Below are 17,689 nucleotides of genomic sequence, written 5' to 3' on the forward strand. Positions count from 1 at the left end.
CTCCCAACAAAATATTAAAAACATGATAAAATCATCATATATACTCCTGGTATTGAACACTATTATATATCTTATAGAGAAGAAATTTAAAACTGACTTCCAATTAATGAATATGATGATAATTATATTAATCTTCTTATATCTTATAGTGTAAAAAGGAACGTAGGTGGCACTGTGGGTTAAACCACAGAGCCTAGGACTTGCTGATCAGAAGGTCTGCGGTTCAAATCCCCGTGATACTGTGAGCTCCCGTTGCTCGGTCCCTGCTCCTGCCAACCTAGCAGTTCGAAAGCATGTCAAAGTGCAAGTAGATACATAGGTACCACTCCGGCGGGAAGATAAACGGCGTTTCCGTGCACTGTTCTGGTTCGCCAGAAGCGGCTTAATCATGCTGGCCACATGACCCAGAAGCTGTACGCCGGCTCCCTCGGCATATAGAGCGAGATGAGCGCCACAACCCCAGAGTCAGTCATGACTGGACCTAATGGTCAGGGGTCCCTTTACCTTTCTCTTATAGTGTGGTGGTTTGTTTGATTCTTCTGTTATTTGTTCGTTTGATTGTATGTTTGCTTACTTGTATGTACATCTGTTTTTTCATAAATGTATTTATTTTAAATTAATAAAGATATATTAAAAAATAAAACAGGAGGGCAAAAAGAAAGGAGAAATGGCAAAACATGGTGTTGGGCTCATAAAGGAAAGAGGAGGCAGTCAAAAACGCCTCAGAAAACAACACGCCTCGTTGGGAGGAAGGCAAATTCCAAAGCAGAGCGGCTAACTGGTAAAAGCTGTGCTTTTTGCATGTTATTTTTACATTCCCCACGGTGGTCTGTCAGAATTGCACCAAGCCAGGAATATCAATCAGGGAGGAGGAAAGCAGCCTGGTCAGCTGGTGGCTGTGTCTGAGGATTCCCTCAAAAATTCAGGAAGCCTGAGCTGTCGAAATGGTGGCAGAGGGGGAAACAGCAGCTGGGGGGTTTGTTTAGGCCAGGGGTCTGCAACCTTTAAGACAAAAAGAGGCACTTGGACCCGTTTCCGAAGAAAAAAAAACCTGGGAGCCGCAAAACCATTGCAACATTTAAAGCATGCGCGCCGCTGCCCTCCGATCTGACAGCGGGCGGGAAGGTGACGTCGGGACGGTGCGTGACTAACGCACGCACCGCCCCCATGCGACGTCACAGCCAGTACAGCGCCCGCCACAGTGGGGAGTGTCCGGGCGCACAATGCGCCTCCTCCCCTCGCTAATATCCACCCCGGAGCCGCGGCAAAGGTGTAAAAGAGCCACATGCGGCTCTGGAGCCGCAGGTTGCAGACCCCTGGTTTAGGCCCTAAACTTTAGGAAGGAGTTTCTCTCTCTCTTTTTTTGGAAAAGTTTTTATTGTTAAAATAATTCAGCATTAATACAAACATATTGCAAATATACAAATATACAAACATACAATTTCATACAATCCTTTAAAATGTTCAAACATACCTACACTCAATCCCACAGATAATTCCTTTTCCCATCACCATCCACCACCCCTCACCCCACCTTTGTGCTAGACTTCCAATCTACTCAATTGCAATTTCTTTCCACTTCTATTGCTTTCTTTCACACACCTTTAACCTAATTTCATGCTTCTTTTTCTATCACACATTGTTATCCATCTTATTTAGTATCCCAGTATTTAAAACGGAACTTGTTTATTCTAATAGGAGTTCTGATTTTTCAATATGGCTTTGCAAGTATAGAGAAGAGTTTCTCAAAGTGTGTGACGGGAGCCTTGGAGCATTTTCGGGTGTGGCTCAGCGCCCAGCACATCCCCAAAGCATGCTGCCATCTTTGGGATCAGAGCAATGCTAGAAGCAGCTCCCCACAGGTCTAGGGCCCGTTTCTGGGTGGAAAGAGGCGGTGTTCAAAGGGTAAGGGAGGCTGGAAGGAAGAGAGAGGGTGGGGGGAAGTGAGGAAATGGAGCACTTGGGCAGCTGGCGTGTGAGGGAAGGAAGATGCAGCAGTAAAAAAACATGCCGTTTCCAGAATTCGCCCTTGCACCCAGCTGCTAAAAAGGCATGCAAGGCCTTTTGCACAACAGCGCCAGTCGTTAGAAGTGTGTGCGTCTCAGCTGCTTTTCATAGAATCATAAAATAGAATCATAGAATCCTAGAGTTGGAAGAGACCACAAGGGCCATCGAGTGCCACCCCCTGCCAAGCAGGAAACACCATCAGAGCACTCCTGACATATGGTTGTCAAGCCTCTGCTTAAAGACCTCCAAAGTAGGAGACTCCACCACACTCCTTGGCAGCAAATTCCACTGTCGAACACCTCTTACTGTCAGGAAGTTCTTCCTAATGTTTAGGTGGACTCTTCTTTCTTGTAGTTTGGATCCATTGCTCCGTGTCCGCTTCTCTGGAGCAGCAGAAAACAACCTTTCTCCCTCCTCTATGTGACATCCTTTTATATATTTGAACATGGCTATCATATCACCCCTTAACCTCTTCTTCTCCAGGCTAAACATGCCCAGCTCCCTTAGCCGTTCCTCATAAGGCATCATTTCCAGGCCTTTGACCATTTTGGTTGCCCTCCTCTGGACACGTTCCAGTTTGTCAGTGTCCTTCTTGAACTGTGGTGCCCAGAACTGGACACAGTACTCCAGGTGAGGTCTGACCAGAGCAGAATACAGTGGCACTATTACTTCCCTTGATCTAGATGCTATACTCCTATTGATGCAGCCCAGAATTGCATTGGCTTTTTTAGTGCCGCGTCACACTGTTGGCTCATGTCAAGTTTGTGGTCAACGAAGACTCCTTTTTCTCGAGGGATCCTGCACTCTGCAATCGAAAAAGTGCAGGAATTGGAACGGAGCTCAAAAATTGAAAGGATTTCGCATTCGTTTTTCTCCCCTAAACGGGGGACGGCAAGCTTCTAGTACAAAGATGGGTGGGAAGGCCGAATGAACTATCAGAAGTGTGTCAAAGGAGGATTACAAGGGGCAAACCTTCAACGCAAAGCAATTCGCCCCTCACCTTTTTGCAATTTGCAATAATAATAAAAAGGGGCACGTATAAATGTGCTTTGATTGCATAATATATGCAGGTTTCAGAATTTGCACTTTGTGCAGAATTTAGGGGGAAGCAACTGCGGTTCAGCCCGTGCGCTGCATGCAAAACCTGCCAAATTCGATTTGCGGTGTTTCCATGTGGGGCTCGGAAATACCTCTGCCTGAACCCCTAGAGCGCTGCTGCCTGCCTGTGTAGACAATACTGTGCTGGATGGACCAATGATTTGACTTGTCTCAGGCAGCTCCCTGTGTCCCTTGCATATTTTATTTATTTTTAGGTCGTATATTGCCTTATGGTTATTTTATGCGGAAATGCGGTTTACAAGTATTCCAAATAAATAAATAAATAAATACTCTCTTTCTTTCTTTCTTTCTTTCTTTCTTTCTTTCTTTCTTTCTTTCTTTCCTTTCTTTCCAAAAAAACCTTAAGCCCACTTACTAGGGAATAAGCCTCAACTGTGAAAACTGAGTGATTAGTCCTGAGCAAGCACGCACCAGACAGCGCTGCCAGCGAACGGTTTGCTTGAGTCCACCACTCCAGCCGAACTGCCGCAAACCGCAGACCGCGAAGTGCTTTGAGGATTGAGAAGATGCACCGCAACCCCCAAACTCTCCTTTAAACCCCTTTAAAGAGCATTGTGGAAAAGGGGCGAGGGCGTGAGGCTTTGTTTCTTTGCTCTCTAAGAGGTCCAAGCCGAAGAACATTTGATCACCTGAGCGATTTTTCATTTTTTTTTTAAAAAAAATGTCTTTTGTTTTCAATCACGCTTGGGGAAGTTTGCTACGCTTCTCAGAAACCAACCTGTCAAGGATGCCTCTCTATTCTGCCCCCCCCCCCGCCCTTTTCTTACAACCAAGGCTGCTAAGCCACGAGGTATCTATTTAAATGCTGGCTTACTAAGATCAGCCCACGGGGCTGGAAACTCCCTTTAAAGGGAGCCCGCAAATTTGCAACAGGGTGAGAAAACCTGTTGGCAGATTTGAATATCTGAACCTCCTGAGAGTGCAGAGGGGGAAGTACCTATCGATGGGCTTTGCAATGCCCCTGAAAGGATGGAAAAGGACAGAAGCGGACTTTCCTTTCCACTGTTCAGACCGAAGACCAAATGACTAAGAGGCTCCCACACATCATATCTGCATCATTACTACGACTATGACAACTGATAACACTCTCATGTCAACTGTGTTAACTGGGGACGGGGAGCGGGAGGCCACAGGTCTCTCGTGGTAGAGCACCTCTTTTGCATGCAAAAAAGCACTGGTTTCAATTCTGAGCATCGTCAGGTTAGGAGCTGAGAAGCTGCCCTCTGTGAAACCCTGGAGGAACGTTGCCAGCCAGTGCAAAGTGCTGGCTGGCTCAATATTCTGACTCACCACTTTTCTCTCTAAACGAAAAAGACCCAAATGCTGCGAGTTTTCTTCGTAAGGGAGCTACCCTTCATCATCTTGGTGATCTGAACCTTTTCCAACTCTGCATTATCCTTTTGGAGCAAACTGCAAACATCATCATCATCACTTTGAATTTGTATACCGACTTTCTATCTTGCAATATCCAAGGCGGTTTACAAACTGAAGAAACAAAGAATGAGAAGAGGCAGGAAAGATATTGGAGATACACTTCAGAGGTCCAAACTATGGGGAACTCCCCCCCCCCAATATAATTAATAATTTGGACTGTAATTTGGTCGTTGTTTTTTCTTTTAGTTTATTGTTTTTAACTGGATTATGATATGGATATGTTAATTGGCTGTTTATATTGGAAAATCAATAAAAATGATTTAAAAAAGAAAAGAAACAAAGAACGTACACCTTATAACAATCTAATGCAATACAAAAATGTGATGATAAAACGTAACTTTGAAATAAGCAACCTACATCAAATAAAGTAACATTCAACAATCATTAGAACAGTATAGAATAATATTATCAGCAGATGGAAATTAAACAGAAATCCACACTTAACAATTACAATAAATAATTTCTAAACTACAATCAACAAAACAACGGCAAGGAAATAAACAACTATCTGACAAGGAAATAAGCAACTGTGGCAGCTCCCAATCAAGTGTTAAAAACAATACAGCATTAAATATTAAAAACTTCCTTAAACAGGGCTGCCTTCAGATGTCTTTTAAAGATAAGATAGCTGCTTATTTCCTTCACATCAGATGGGAGGGCGTTCCACAGGGCGGGCGCCACTACTGAGAAGGCCCTCTGTCTGGTTCCCTGTAACTTAGCTTCTCGCAATGAGGGAATCGCCAGAAGGCCCTCGGCGCTGGATCTCAGTGTCCGGGCTGAACGATTGGGGTGGAGACGCTCTTTCAGGTATAGAGGACCGAGGCCGTTTATATACCTTCTGCATATCCAAATTCATTTAATTTGCTCATTTAATTATCTACTTTAAACATGTACTCTTATGAAACTGCAGGTTGTTACAATAATCCTGACAATGTTTTTATCTGTTTGCAGTTTATCTGTAAATATTCAATAAACCATTTCCATTCTTTTATAAAAAGTTTGTTATCTTGATTTCTTATTCTTACATTTCACCATATTCCATAAATGGTTTTTTTTAAATCTATTCTTCCTTTGCTGGGACTTCTGCTTCTTCCCACTTTGGGGCAAATAGCATTCTTGCTGCTGTAGTAGCATACATGAATAAATTTCTATGCAATTTAGGTAGTTCTGTCCCTATAATTCCCCAAAGAAAAGCTTTTGTTTTGTTTTTTACAAAAGTGATTTTGAAACATCCTTTTCAATTCATTGTATATCATTTCCCAGTAAGCCTAATAGGGCTGGGAAACATCTGGTTTTCAACATTGTGATATATCACCAGTTAAACATCACAATATACCGATATATCACAATGTCCAAAATATGGATGGAGCTACGAATACAGAGGCATTGGCTAGCTTCACGGCTTTCCCTGCATTGTGATTTTTGCATAACACACAATTCACAAAATTATGAAGCTGATATCACAATATGGACTTCAAACTGGTTTGCGATCATATATTGATAGATCACCCAGCCCTAAGGTCTAACACACTTTGAAGGGTCGTTGTGAGGATTAAACTAACAATTGAGGCTCTTTTACAGTAATGGTAAAGGTAAAGGGACCCCTGACCATTAGGTCCAGTCGTGACCGACTCTGGGGTTGCGGCGCTCATCTCGCTTTATTGGCTGAGGGAGCCGGCGTACAGCTTCCGGGTCATGTGGCCAGCATGACTGGCGAACCAGAGCAGTGCACGGAAACGCCGTTTACCTTCCCGCCGGAGCGGTACCTATTTATCTACTTGCACTTTGACGTTCTTTCGAACTGCTAGGTTGGCAGGAGCAGGGATCGAGCAACAGGAGCTCACCCCATCGCGGGGATTCGAACCACCGACCTTCTGATCGGCAAGTCCTAGGCTCTGTGGTTTAACCCACAGCGCCACCTGCGTCCCCCTCTTTTACAGTAGTCAACTGGAAAAGTTTTGGCATGGGGTTATTGCTGCCCTCTGCATCAAAGGCTGGGCAGGTGTGTGCTGGAAAGACAGCTGCTCTGTTGCTTCGCTCAAGAATCGAAAGATCATAAGCATTTTTTCCAAACAGTTTGAAAACCTTAAGCGTTAAGCTAATTGCAGCATTTGTTTTTCTTGGGTCTTGGTTACTTTTTCTGCGCTTGCTGCTTCAAGAAGACGGATCGAGGTTCTGTAAGAGCTGGGAAACGCTTTCAAGCAGGCGTGACATGGAAACATTTGAAGCGCCTTCTTCTCTGACCATGGGGACCTGCCATCTGAGATGCGAATCCACTGTGGGAAAATGCTGAAAGCAAAAAAAAAAAAATCCTCTACTATCAGCAGAAGGCCGCCATGAGATCTGTGAATGGCACTAGGAATTGCACCAGCTGCCAACTGAGCTGAGTTGAAAGTGCCGATACTGGTGTCCAAAGCTCTATAAAGCTAGGGGTTGTTTTTAACATATGAAAACAGTGCAAAAAGAAATTATCAGGGAATCGCTTTGGGAAATTTAACGGGTAGCGATTAGTAGAAAGAGAAAGGGGCGATGTTTGGATGGAAGAGGGACGTGTCTGGGTGGGAAGGTGCGCATTTCGGCGTTGTGCCTCGCTTGTGGCCTGCTGTTCCACAGGCCCAAGGATTTTTAGGAACCGCTTTTCAGACTGCTATCAAGCTCAGCTCAGAAACCTCAGCTGATTAATCATGCTGCATTTTCGTTAGACGGTTCCATTACATTTGCATACATCTGGATATGAGTCAAACAACGGTTCTGAAGCCAAAGAAGCAGAAGCCTACTTTGTGTGGCTGTGTGCGCATGTACACACACAGACACATATTGCACTGCATTTAAACCTCACCTGTTTCTCCAAGTGGTGAATGGGATTCTCCTTTCCCCCGTTTTATCCTCTTAACAACCCTGTGAGGTAGGTTAGGCAAAGAGGCAGTGACTGACTCCAAGGTCACTCAGCATGCTTCGATGTCCGAGTGGGTCTCCAATGTCCCAGTCCGACGCTCTAACCACTAAGCCACACTGCCTCTCATACATGTGTGGGTTGAAGCAGCCATTGCTGTAGGACAGGGTGGGGAACTTGTGGCTCCTCCAGGTGTTGTGGGACACAGGCTCCCATCAGCCCCAGACAGTGTGGCCAATGGTTAGCGACTCTGGGAGTGGTTGCCCAGCAACATAAAGAGGGGTCACAGGGCCCTCATCCCTCTTGTGTGAGAACTACGAGGCAACAACAACAACAATACTACAGTGGTACCTCGGGTTAAGAACTTAATTCGTTCCGGAGGTCCGTTCTTAACCTGAAACTGTACTTAAACCGAAGCACCAGTTTAGCTAATTGGGCCTCCTGCTGCTGCCGCGCCGCCGGAGCACGATTTCTGTTCTCATCCTGAAGCAAAGTTCTTAACCCGAGGTACTATTTCTGGGTTAGCGGAGTCTGTAACCTGAAGCGTCTGTAACCTGAAGCGTCTGTAACCTAAAGCGTATGTAACCCGAGGTACCACTGTAATAATAAATAATAATACCCAGTCCATCTGGCTGGGTTGCCCATGCCACTCTGGGCGGCTTCCAACACATAATGAAACATTTAAAAAAACCAAACACCTTCCTAAAATGATGATGATGATGATGATGATGATGATGATGATGGTTCAGTAATTCAATAACACTGCAGAGGGTGCCCACAATCCAGGTTTTACTGATTTATTTACCACATTTGTAACCTGCAATGCCTTAAAAAAGCTCGGTGAGATGTAGATGATTCCTCCCTGGTCTATTTTATCCTCACAACAATCTATGAGATAAGCCTAGTCTTCAAGATTGTGACTGGACTGAAGTCACCCAGACAACTTAGTGGGTGAGTAAGAATTTGAACTTAGGTTTTCCTAGTCTTAAGTCTGCCACTTCAACCAGTATACCGCACTGGGTTTAAGAATATATCATCTATCTATCATCTATCTATCTATCTATCTATCTATCTATCTATCTATCTATCATCTATCTTCTGCCTGGTTAACCAGGGCACATTCGCAGTAGGTCATCTTTATTTCTTTATTGATGACTCTGACCCAGAAGTAGCCAACATCTGGTGGCCTCTAGTAGTTGTTGAGCTACAATTCTAGCCAAGCTGGCATGGACTTCTGGGAGTTGGAGTGACACCTGGATGGCACTAGGTCGACTCACCTTGATTTAACCGATTAATTGGCTAAAACATTGTATTTCTGCTGCCAACCACCTCGAATCTCCTCAAATCGAACTTCAGCAGAAGAAGTTGGTAGCCCGCTACTGGAAAACAAAGAAAAATAGAGGAAAGCCACTAACTGCATAGATAAGAAGCACTCACAGCATTCTTTGCTGAAACCCAGAAGTTGGAAATAAAACGGAAATAAAACCATTTTATACCCGCCGGAATCACCCCAGAGTAAGCTGCTTGTAATACTTATCTAATAGATGCCGTTCCGTCACCCAGTTCTGTTCCTCTCAAAGATCTGTTAAAAGCAAAAAAAGGGGGATTTTATTGTAAAAGCATCAACAGCTCAAGGCTGTTGCTTAGCAGTTATTCCTTTCTCTTCAAATCAGCACTCCCAACCTTTCCCCACTAAACTCCTCTTTAAGGTCACAGCCTCCTTTTTCTTTTCTCTTGGGCCGAAGGCAGGTGAGAGAACTGAACCTGTAACTGCTTGGAAAAGGTGAGTCCCACGAAAACCAGGGCACAAACAGACACAGATAAAAGGGAACCTTCCACCACTGACATTCCCTCAGTATCTCTGAATAATCTTTGTGGCCATCAATGTTTCTTGGGTTTCCTCTCTCTTTAATGCAAGGCTGCAAGTCCAAACGATAGAATATCTACAGATGGCCATGATGACAGGGAGAATTAGAGGGTATCCAAAACAGAAAGTACAGAAAGAATGGAAAATCTTTAATGAGTATTTGGCAAAGTATTGCAATAACAAATATCTCCTGGCAGAAATAGAATGATCCTTGTAAAGCAACAAATATAATGTTTTTTGATATCTGACGAGAACAAAGAATACAATACAATACAAAGAATACAAAATACAATAACTTGGAACTGTGTGTGAAAAAAATTGTAGAAATAATAATACAATGAGTCTAATCGGTTATGTTAAGAAAAAGATAAAGAGATAAAAGTGTAATATGAAAACCTCAGTAAGTTAAAAGTGATGTTGTGTAATTTCTTTATTAGTATTTATATATTGTTTAAATTGGTTAATTGTAATGATTTGATGTAGCAACTACTGTGGGTTTTTTCCTTTGTTATTGTTGAACTCTAAATAAAGTTTTATTCTGTTGTTTAAAAAAAAAAGAATTAATTGAAAGCATGCCATTAAAAGTTAGCCGTTAAATACCGTGAGCACTGCATAATGTAAACATACTCTATATTGACTGTGTGCTCAAATTAAAGTGTCTACTTTGCGGCAATAAAGAACGGTTATGTGCCCTTAAAAAAAAAAAAGGCAAGACTGGAGAACTTCAGACCTGGCAGTCGAATGATGCCCTCCAAGCCCCTCTATCTGGCCCTCAAGACTCCCCCAAGCCACACCCCATTCCCCTAGGCCACACCCTTCACTATCTCTGCCATGCACACTCCTTCCATATTTTTGCTTGTCTGGGATGTGCCCTAAAACTTTGGTTCCACTTCCTGCATGGAAAAGGCTTTGCAAGCGTGCAAAAAGATTGGCCGCCTTGTTTTTCGATGGCATCCACCTGTCTCGAAAAACAGCGGAGTGCGCCTCCGGGGGTGAAGTCAAACTGCTGGGTTAGCAGTGCCCAAGTGAGCTCTCTGGGGTGCAAGCCTGGGCAGTGTGTACGGAGGTCCTGGGCTGCCCAGACAACAAGACCTCTCCTCTCGGCCTGGCTGATGGGGTCCAAAGGAAAGCAGAGCAATATGATTGGCAGCAGCTTGGCTGCAGAAGTTGCCGGACGGAGGCACACAAGATGCCACCCAACCGTCATAGGGACTCCACTTCGTATTTGTGTGGGGTTTTCTCCTTAACTTTTCTTCTCCTGTAGTTATCCCACAAGTCAGAGGAGGTTTAGGATGGGAGATTTCCTTCTTGTGGATGGGCTCCAATCCCAGGTTGATGGGCTCCATCTGCCCCTCACTTCCCTCTATGTGGCATGTGTTGAAACCACATTCTTGACCTTTGGACACAGACATCACCTTGCCAACAAAGATCCGTATAGTTAAAGCCATGGCTTTCCCAGTAGTGATGTATGGAAGTGAGAGCTGGACCATAAAGAAGGCTGATCGCCGAAGAATTGATGCTTTTGAAGTATGGTGCTGGAGGAGACTCTTGAGAGTCCCATGGACTGCAAGAAGATCAAACGTATCCATTCTTAAGGAAATCAGCCCTGAGTGCTCACTGGAAGGACAGATCCTGAAGCTGAGGCTCCAAGACTTTGGCCACCTCATGAGAAGAGAAGACTCCCTGGAAAAGACCCTGATGTTGGGAAAGATGGAGGGCACAATGAGAAGGGGACGACAGAGGACGAGATGGCTGGACAGTGTTCTCGAAGCTACCAGCATGAGTTTGACCAAACTGCGGGAGGCAGTGGAAGACAGGAGTGCCTGGCGTGCTCTGGTCCATGGGGTCATGAAAAGTCAGACACAACTAAAGGACTAAACAACAACAACAACAACATGGTTCTCGTATGGTCCAACTGCCAAAGCCCTTCTTTGCATGCAGGTGGAGGTTGTGAGACCCCTATGTCACTGAGCGCCAATCATATTAAGAGAGGCTCTGGGCCTCTCCTAGCAAACATACGTTGCCCACAAACACAGCATTGTGCCGACGGCCAGAGGGTCTGTTGCTTAGCTAGCTGAAGCGGCACCTGTAACAAAAGAACAGGCCTGGCTTCTCCTTTCCTGGCAGGGAAAGTGCTTGGCCCAGTTCCTTTGATTAACGAGCTATTGTTCTTTGGGAAACCGGGCGTAAATGGCCGCTCAGGTAGCTCTCGGCACTGTGTGAGTGTCTGGAGGCGGTTGGAGGATGGATGGCGGCTAACAGATTGAGGTTGAATCCTGACAAGACAGAAGTACTATTTTGGGGGGACAGGTGGCAGGCAGGTGTGGGGGACTCCCTGGTCCTGAATGGGTAACTGTGCCCCTGAAGGACCAGGTGCGCAGCCTGAGAGTCATTTTGGACTCACAGCTTTCCATGGAGGCACAGGTCAAATCTGTCTCCAGGGCAGCTGTTTACCAGCTCCATCTGGTACGCAGGCTGAGACCCTACCTGCCTGCAGATTGTCTCGCCAGAGTGGTACATGCTCTAGTTATCTCCTGCTTGGACTACTGCAATGTGCTCTACGTGGGGCTACCTTTGAAGGTGACCCGGAAACTACAACTAATCCAGAATGCGGCAGCTAGATTGGTGACTGGGGGCGGCCGCCGAGACCACATAACACCAGTCTTGAAAGATCTACATTGGCTCCCAGTACGTTTCCGAGCACAATTCAAAGTGTTGGTGCTGACCTTTAAAGCCCAAAACGGCCTCGGTCCAGTATATCTGAAGGAGCGTCTCCACCCCCATCACTCAGCCCAGACACTGAGGTCCAGCTGCGAGGGCCTTCTGGTGGTTCCCTCCCTGCAAGAAGCGAGGTTACAGGGAACCAGGCAGAGGGCCTTCTCGGTAGTGGCGCCTGCCCTGTGGAACGCCCTCCCATCAGACGTCAAGGAAATCAACAACTATCTGACTTCTAGAAGACATCTGAAGGCAGCCTTCTTTAGGGAAGATTTTAATGTTTGGAGTTTTATCGTATTTTTAATATTCTGTTGGGAACCGCGCAGAGGGGCTGGGGAAACCCAACCAGATGGGCAGGGTATAAATAATAAATTATCATAATATTATTATTATAAAGGCAGCAAACGGCCATGCGGTGTTTTGGCGCACCATGGCGCACTGCTCGATTGCTACAGAGAGAGGTGCCAGAGCGCAAGTGCGCACTTCGGCGACATTTACACTATGCATCTAAAGCACTCTGGGTGCTACTTTAGGAATTGGCTCCTTGGGAACTGTAGTTTGCTAATGGTGCTGCTTTAAATAATAATAATAATAATTTATTATTTATACCCCATCCATCTGGCTGAGTTTCCCCAGCCACTCTGGGCGGCTAATAATAATAATAATAATAATAATAATAATAATAATAATAATTAAATGTATAGTGCATCTGGGCCTTCCAAGCCATCTTAAAATATGCAGGGTACTTTTAGCTGATTTTTTTTTTTAAGGAGGGGGTGAATCCCCTTATTAATATAATATTTTTTCAAGCTCACACCCCCAGGAAGGTGACACTTTTCAGTTCACTGGTCTTCTGCAACTTCCAATAAACCGTGGGTGGGTTTGGGCACGTGTGGGTTTTTAAAAGCATGACCTCTGGGGGGGAAAAAACCTCGCCTCAGGTGTTATCTGTGAGATGAGGGCATGCCCAAGGAGTTCCCCAGAGGAGCGAGTTCACACAATGCTTGCCTCCCCCTCTTAAATTCTCACAGAAGAGCATTGCTCACATTTCCACCTCAATCTTCACCTCTACCCCAGGAACAGCAAGATCAAAAGGTAACCCACTACACTTCTGAAAGTCCGGGGGCGGGGGGGAATGCTTTTTTTAAAAATAAATAAAAAACCCCACCAAAAACTACATAGCAATCGCATCAGCTGGATTTTCCTGTACTACTACTCTGTTTGCCCTTAATATTTTTTTTTTTTAAAGCTTTCACTGAGAGTTTACTGAACCATTTCTTGAAAGCTAAATCAAAAGCGCAGAACCACCCCCACAATAACCTTAACTGGCTGAAGGCATACGAGGTAGATTTCTATGCAGTCGTTGCGTTTTCCTCCCCTGAAAGACTGCTGCATCCATTATTTCTCTCCCCAGAGGAAGCCGTGCATGTTGAGGAATCGATGTGTCTAAAACTACCACACAGACACACACAGAGAGAGACACACACACATTGAGGGTGGTGAAGTAATATTTTTTGTGTCGGCGCTGTTTGCCACAGTGATACAATTACAGAAATCTGTGTCAGGTTCAGAAATTTGACACCCAGGGAAAGACGATTTTTTATTTTATTTTAAAAAGAACAGGTTTCTGGTCCTCAAGGGACTGGGAATAAATTACCGTATTTTTTGCTCTATAACACGCACCAGACCATAACACACACGTAGTTTTTAGAGGAGGAAAACAAGAAAAAAATATTCTAAACGAAATAGTGGATATATGATTTTTGTGGTTCATGCTGTGGCCACAGACATGTGATCTGACAGTGAGTTTGGAGTAGCCCAATTAAAAATCCTGAGGATCCATGTGGATCCATGCTTTGTAACCACGGGGGAGGGAAGGAAGGGGAACCATGGATCCTCTGCTCACGACTGCAGCAGATCCCCCCTGCCACCCGCAGGCATTCGCTCCATAACACGCACAGACATTTCCCCTTACTTTCTAGGAGGAAAAAAGTGAGTGTTATGGTGCAAAAAATACGGTAAATGCCCGGTGAACAGCTGGGGGGGGGGGAAGCGGAAGGAGGTACAAGCAAAATTTCAGGGAGTGGGGCTCCAGCATAACTTTGTTGCTCTACCCATAACCAGCATAATTTACCATAACTCATATATATAAACGTTACCATATATAAACGTACACTGAACATGTGTTTTTGGGGGAGCGGGGGACAGCAGGACACATGGCCACAAACTCTGCCCCAACCTACCCACGAACCTTACTTAAATTGCAAGCATAACGTCTGTATAAGGCTGACATTTGATTAAATTGAATGAATATTCTTTGAAATGTTGTGAGCTGCTTTGGGTAGAAAAGCAGCACGTAAATAAATAGATGATGAGTCGCTATGGCTTTTACATTCCCTGTGCTTATTTCCACAATCTCTGTGCATTGTACACCTTTTGTATGATTCCCCAAGACCATGCGTGCAAATAATTTTAAGCTGCTTTTAATATGGCGCCTCTAAATTTCAATTACTTCCCTAGGTTCGTATTGTAAAGGGCAGGCCAAAATAATAATAATCAATTAAGTAAACAAATGATGGTGTTGGTGATAAAACCACATGGATTTATCAGATATGCAGATGACACAACATTGATGGCAGAAAGTGAGGAGGAATTAAAGAACCTTTTAATGAGGGTGAAAGGGGAGAGTGCAAAATATGGTTTGAAGCTCAACATCAAAAAAACGAAGATCATGGCCACTGGTCCATCACCTCCTGGCAAATAGAAGGGGAAGAAATGGAGGCAGTGAGAGATTTTACTTTCTTGGGCTCCATGATCATTGCAGATGGTGACAGCAGCCACGAAATTAAAAGACGCCTGCTTCTTGGGAGAACAGCAATGACAAACCTAGACAAAGGTCCGTATAGTTAAAGCTATGGTTTTCCCAGTAGTGATGTATGGAAGTGAGAGCTGGACCATAAAGAAGGCTGATCACCGAAGAAGTGATGCTTTTGAATTATGGTGCTGGAGGAGACTCTTGAGAGTCCCATGGACTGCAAGAAGATCAAACGTGTCCATTTTTAAGGAAATCAGCCCTGAGTGCTCACTGGAAGGGTAGATCCTGAAGCTGAGGCTCCAATACTTTGGCCACCTCATGAGAAGAGAAGACTCCCTGGAAAAGACCCTGATGTTGGGAAAGTTGGAGGGCACAAGGAGAAGGGGACGACAGAGGATGAGATGGTTGGACAATGTTCTGGAAGCTACCAGCATGAGTTTGACCAAACTGCGGGAGGCAGTGGAAGACAGGAGTGCCTGGCGTGCTCTGGTCCATGGAGTCACGAAGAATCGGACACGACTAAACGACTAAACAACAACAACAATCCTGCCTACCATTACAATGAGGACCATTTGAAAAGTGCTATGTTCTCTATAGCTGGGATGAGGAACTCCAGGTTTTGTTGGACTTCAGTTCCCATTAGCCTGGCCACTGGCCAGGATCATGGAGGTTGCAGTCCAAAACATGGAGGCCACCATGTTTGAGATGCCAAATTTATGGTCTGCCATACTTTGGTTTACACTTTATCCACTGTAAACAACGGGATTTCCTTTGCTGGTAATTAGGATGGTTCTTTATGACTCTGAAAAGTCAAGTTCCGTATCTGAAACCGTATCGACCACCATTCGTTTATGCACGTTTAAAATATCTGTGAAACCATAGTCTCTCAAATTTGGGTCTCCAGCTGTTTTTGTACTACAACTCCCATCATCCCTAGCTAGCAAGAACAGCGGTCAGAGATGATGGGAATTTTGGTCCAAAAACAGCTGGAGATTCAATTTTGGGAAACCCTATGTTAAACAGTGCAACAGGCTCCAACGAGAAGTGGTGAACTCTCCTTCCTTGGCGGTTTTTAAGCAGAGACTGGATGGCCATCTGTTATTTATGATCTAGTTGAGATTCTTGCATTGCAAGGGGTTGGACTTAGAAGATGCTTGAGATCCCTTCCAACTTACAATTTGTTGTTGTTGTTGTTTAGTCGTGTCCGACTCTTCGTGACCCCATGGACCAGAGCACGCCAGGCACTCCTGTCTTCCACTGTCTCCCACAGTTTGGTCAAACTCATGCTGGTAGCTTCGAGAACACTGTCCAACCATCTCGTCCTCTGTCGTCCCCTTCTCCTTGTGCCCTCAATCTTTCCCAACATCAGGGTGTCTTCCAGGGAGTCTTCTCTTCTCATGAGGTGGCCAAAACAGCAAAATTAACTGGGAAGCTCAGAAATCAAGAAGACAAGAGCTTTAAAAAAAGGGGGGGGGAAGTCTGTAATTTATATACAAGATCACTGTAAGCAGGTTAAAACATTGGCAGGATTTTAACCACACTTGTAATGTAACAGAATGTATGAATAATTTAGAAAGAGAAAAATTGGAGAAGTATTGATATGCAGTTGAAAATATTATCAATAGGACCCATGGAATGGATGGGGGGGGAGTCAGGGGATTCAGAGTAATCTCGATGTTTGGATTCTGAATTGGTTTTTGTTGTATGTTTATATTTTTGAAAATCAAATAAAAATTTACAAAAAAGAGAATAAAACTGATGTTGGAAATGTAAAAAGCTAACTAACTTGTTAACCTGTTAACAGTCATCAACAGGTTTATGATACCCATTGTGTCAATCACCCATCTCCTACTACCCTTATGAGAAAAACCCCACCTCACCCTCCCACTATATATATAAGGGTCTGGTGACTTCTGTTTCAGTGTATCTGAAGAAGTGTGCATGCACACGAAAGCTTATACCCAAAATAAACTTAGTTGGTCTCTAAGGTGCTACTGGACAATTTTTAAATTTTTTAAAGTTTATCTCAACTGCGTCAGACCAACACGGCTACCTACTTGAAGCTAAATAACCGTTAAGCATACACAGAAATAGATGCACTGTATGAGTCAGCGCACCAAAATTCAGCAGAACTCCAATTCTTGTACCCTGAGCTGCTTATGCAACTCGAGAATGTTCAGGCACCCATGCTTAAACGGACATAAAAACCCCAGCCACAGAATTTGAGTCTTCAGGGCTACAGTTTGTGCCTGCACTCTGTCGGTCTCTGGTTGCTTTTCCCCTTGCACACATCAGAGTTGTGAAGTAGTTTCTAAACCTGCTGCGCTGACAGTGTAAATATAGCTCTCACCCAGAAGTTTGCAGCCATTTATTAATTTCCGCCTTTGGTTAATGAGAGATGCTTATCTCCCAGTCAGCAGCCTTGATTCAGCAAAGACGCAACGTGCCTGTCGCTCAATTTCTTCGAAGGTCGACAAGGGAGCGTCCCGGAAAACCTTCCATGTTTGGAGAGTCTAGCGTGGGTAACCGAAGCGCTGAAGCACTGAGCAGCTTGTTCACAAGAGAGAGAGTTTTGCGAGGACAAATATCCCTGCCGGAACATGAAGGCAGGAGCCGAAATGTACAGAAATTCAGACAGATGAGATATTTGCCAGACAGCTCCTGAAACCTGGGCTACAGGTGCCACAACAGAATATCTAGTCTCAAGATGTCCCCCATTCCCCACCCCCACCCCAAATAAATTCAGTCGCATTTTCTATTTGTTTTTTCAAAACATATGAACTAACGCAAAATTCACATCAGTGACACATGGCTAAAGTCACGTTTTAAGTAGCAGTTC

General features: G+C 44.5%; 1 long non-coding RNA gene across 1 annotated transcript in view; it reads right to left on the minus strand.

The window, feature by feature from the left end:
- Positions 1–1,475: 1,475 nt before the first annotated feature.
- The window catches only part of LOC310713247, a 149,275-nt gene continuing 133,061 nt past the window's right edge, over positions 1,476–17,689 (minus strand). Inside the window, exons 4-6 of the long non-coding RNA XR_014529142.1 lie at positions 8,731–9,035; positions 2,781–6,849; positions 1,476–2,100 (exon numbers count right to left, since the gene is read on the minus strand). This is a non-coding gene — a long non-coding RNA (uncharacterized lncRNA). The remainder of the gene's footprint in view (positions 2,101–2,780; positions 6,850–8,730; positions 9,036–17,689) is intronic.

The sequence above is a fragment of the Podarcis liolepis genome (assembly GCF_965112155.1).
Source record: "Podarcis liolepis genome assembly, chromosome: 8".
Classification (NCBI taxonomy): Eukaryota; Metazoa; Chordata; class Lepidosauria; order Squamata; family Lacertidae; genus Podarcis; species Podarcis liolepis.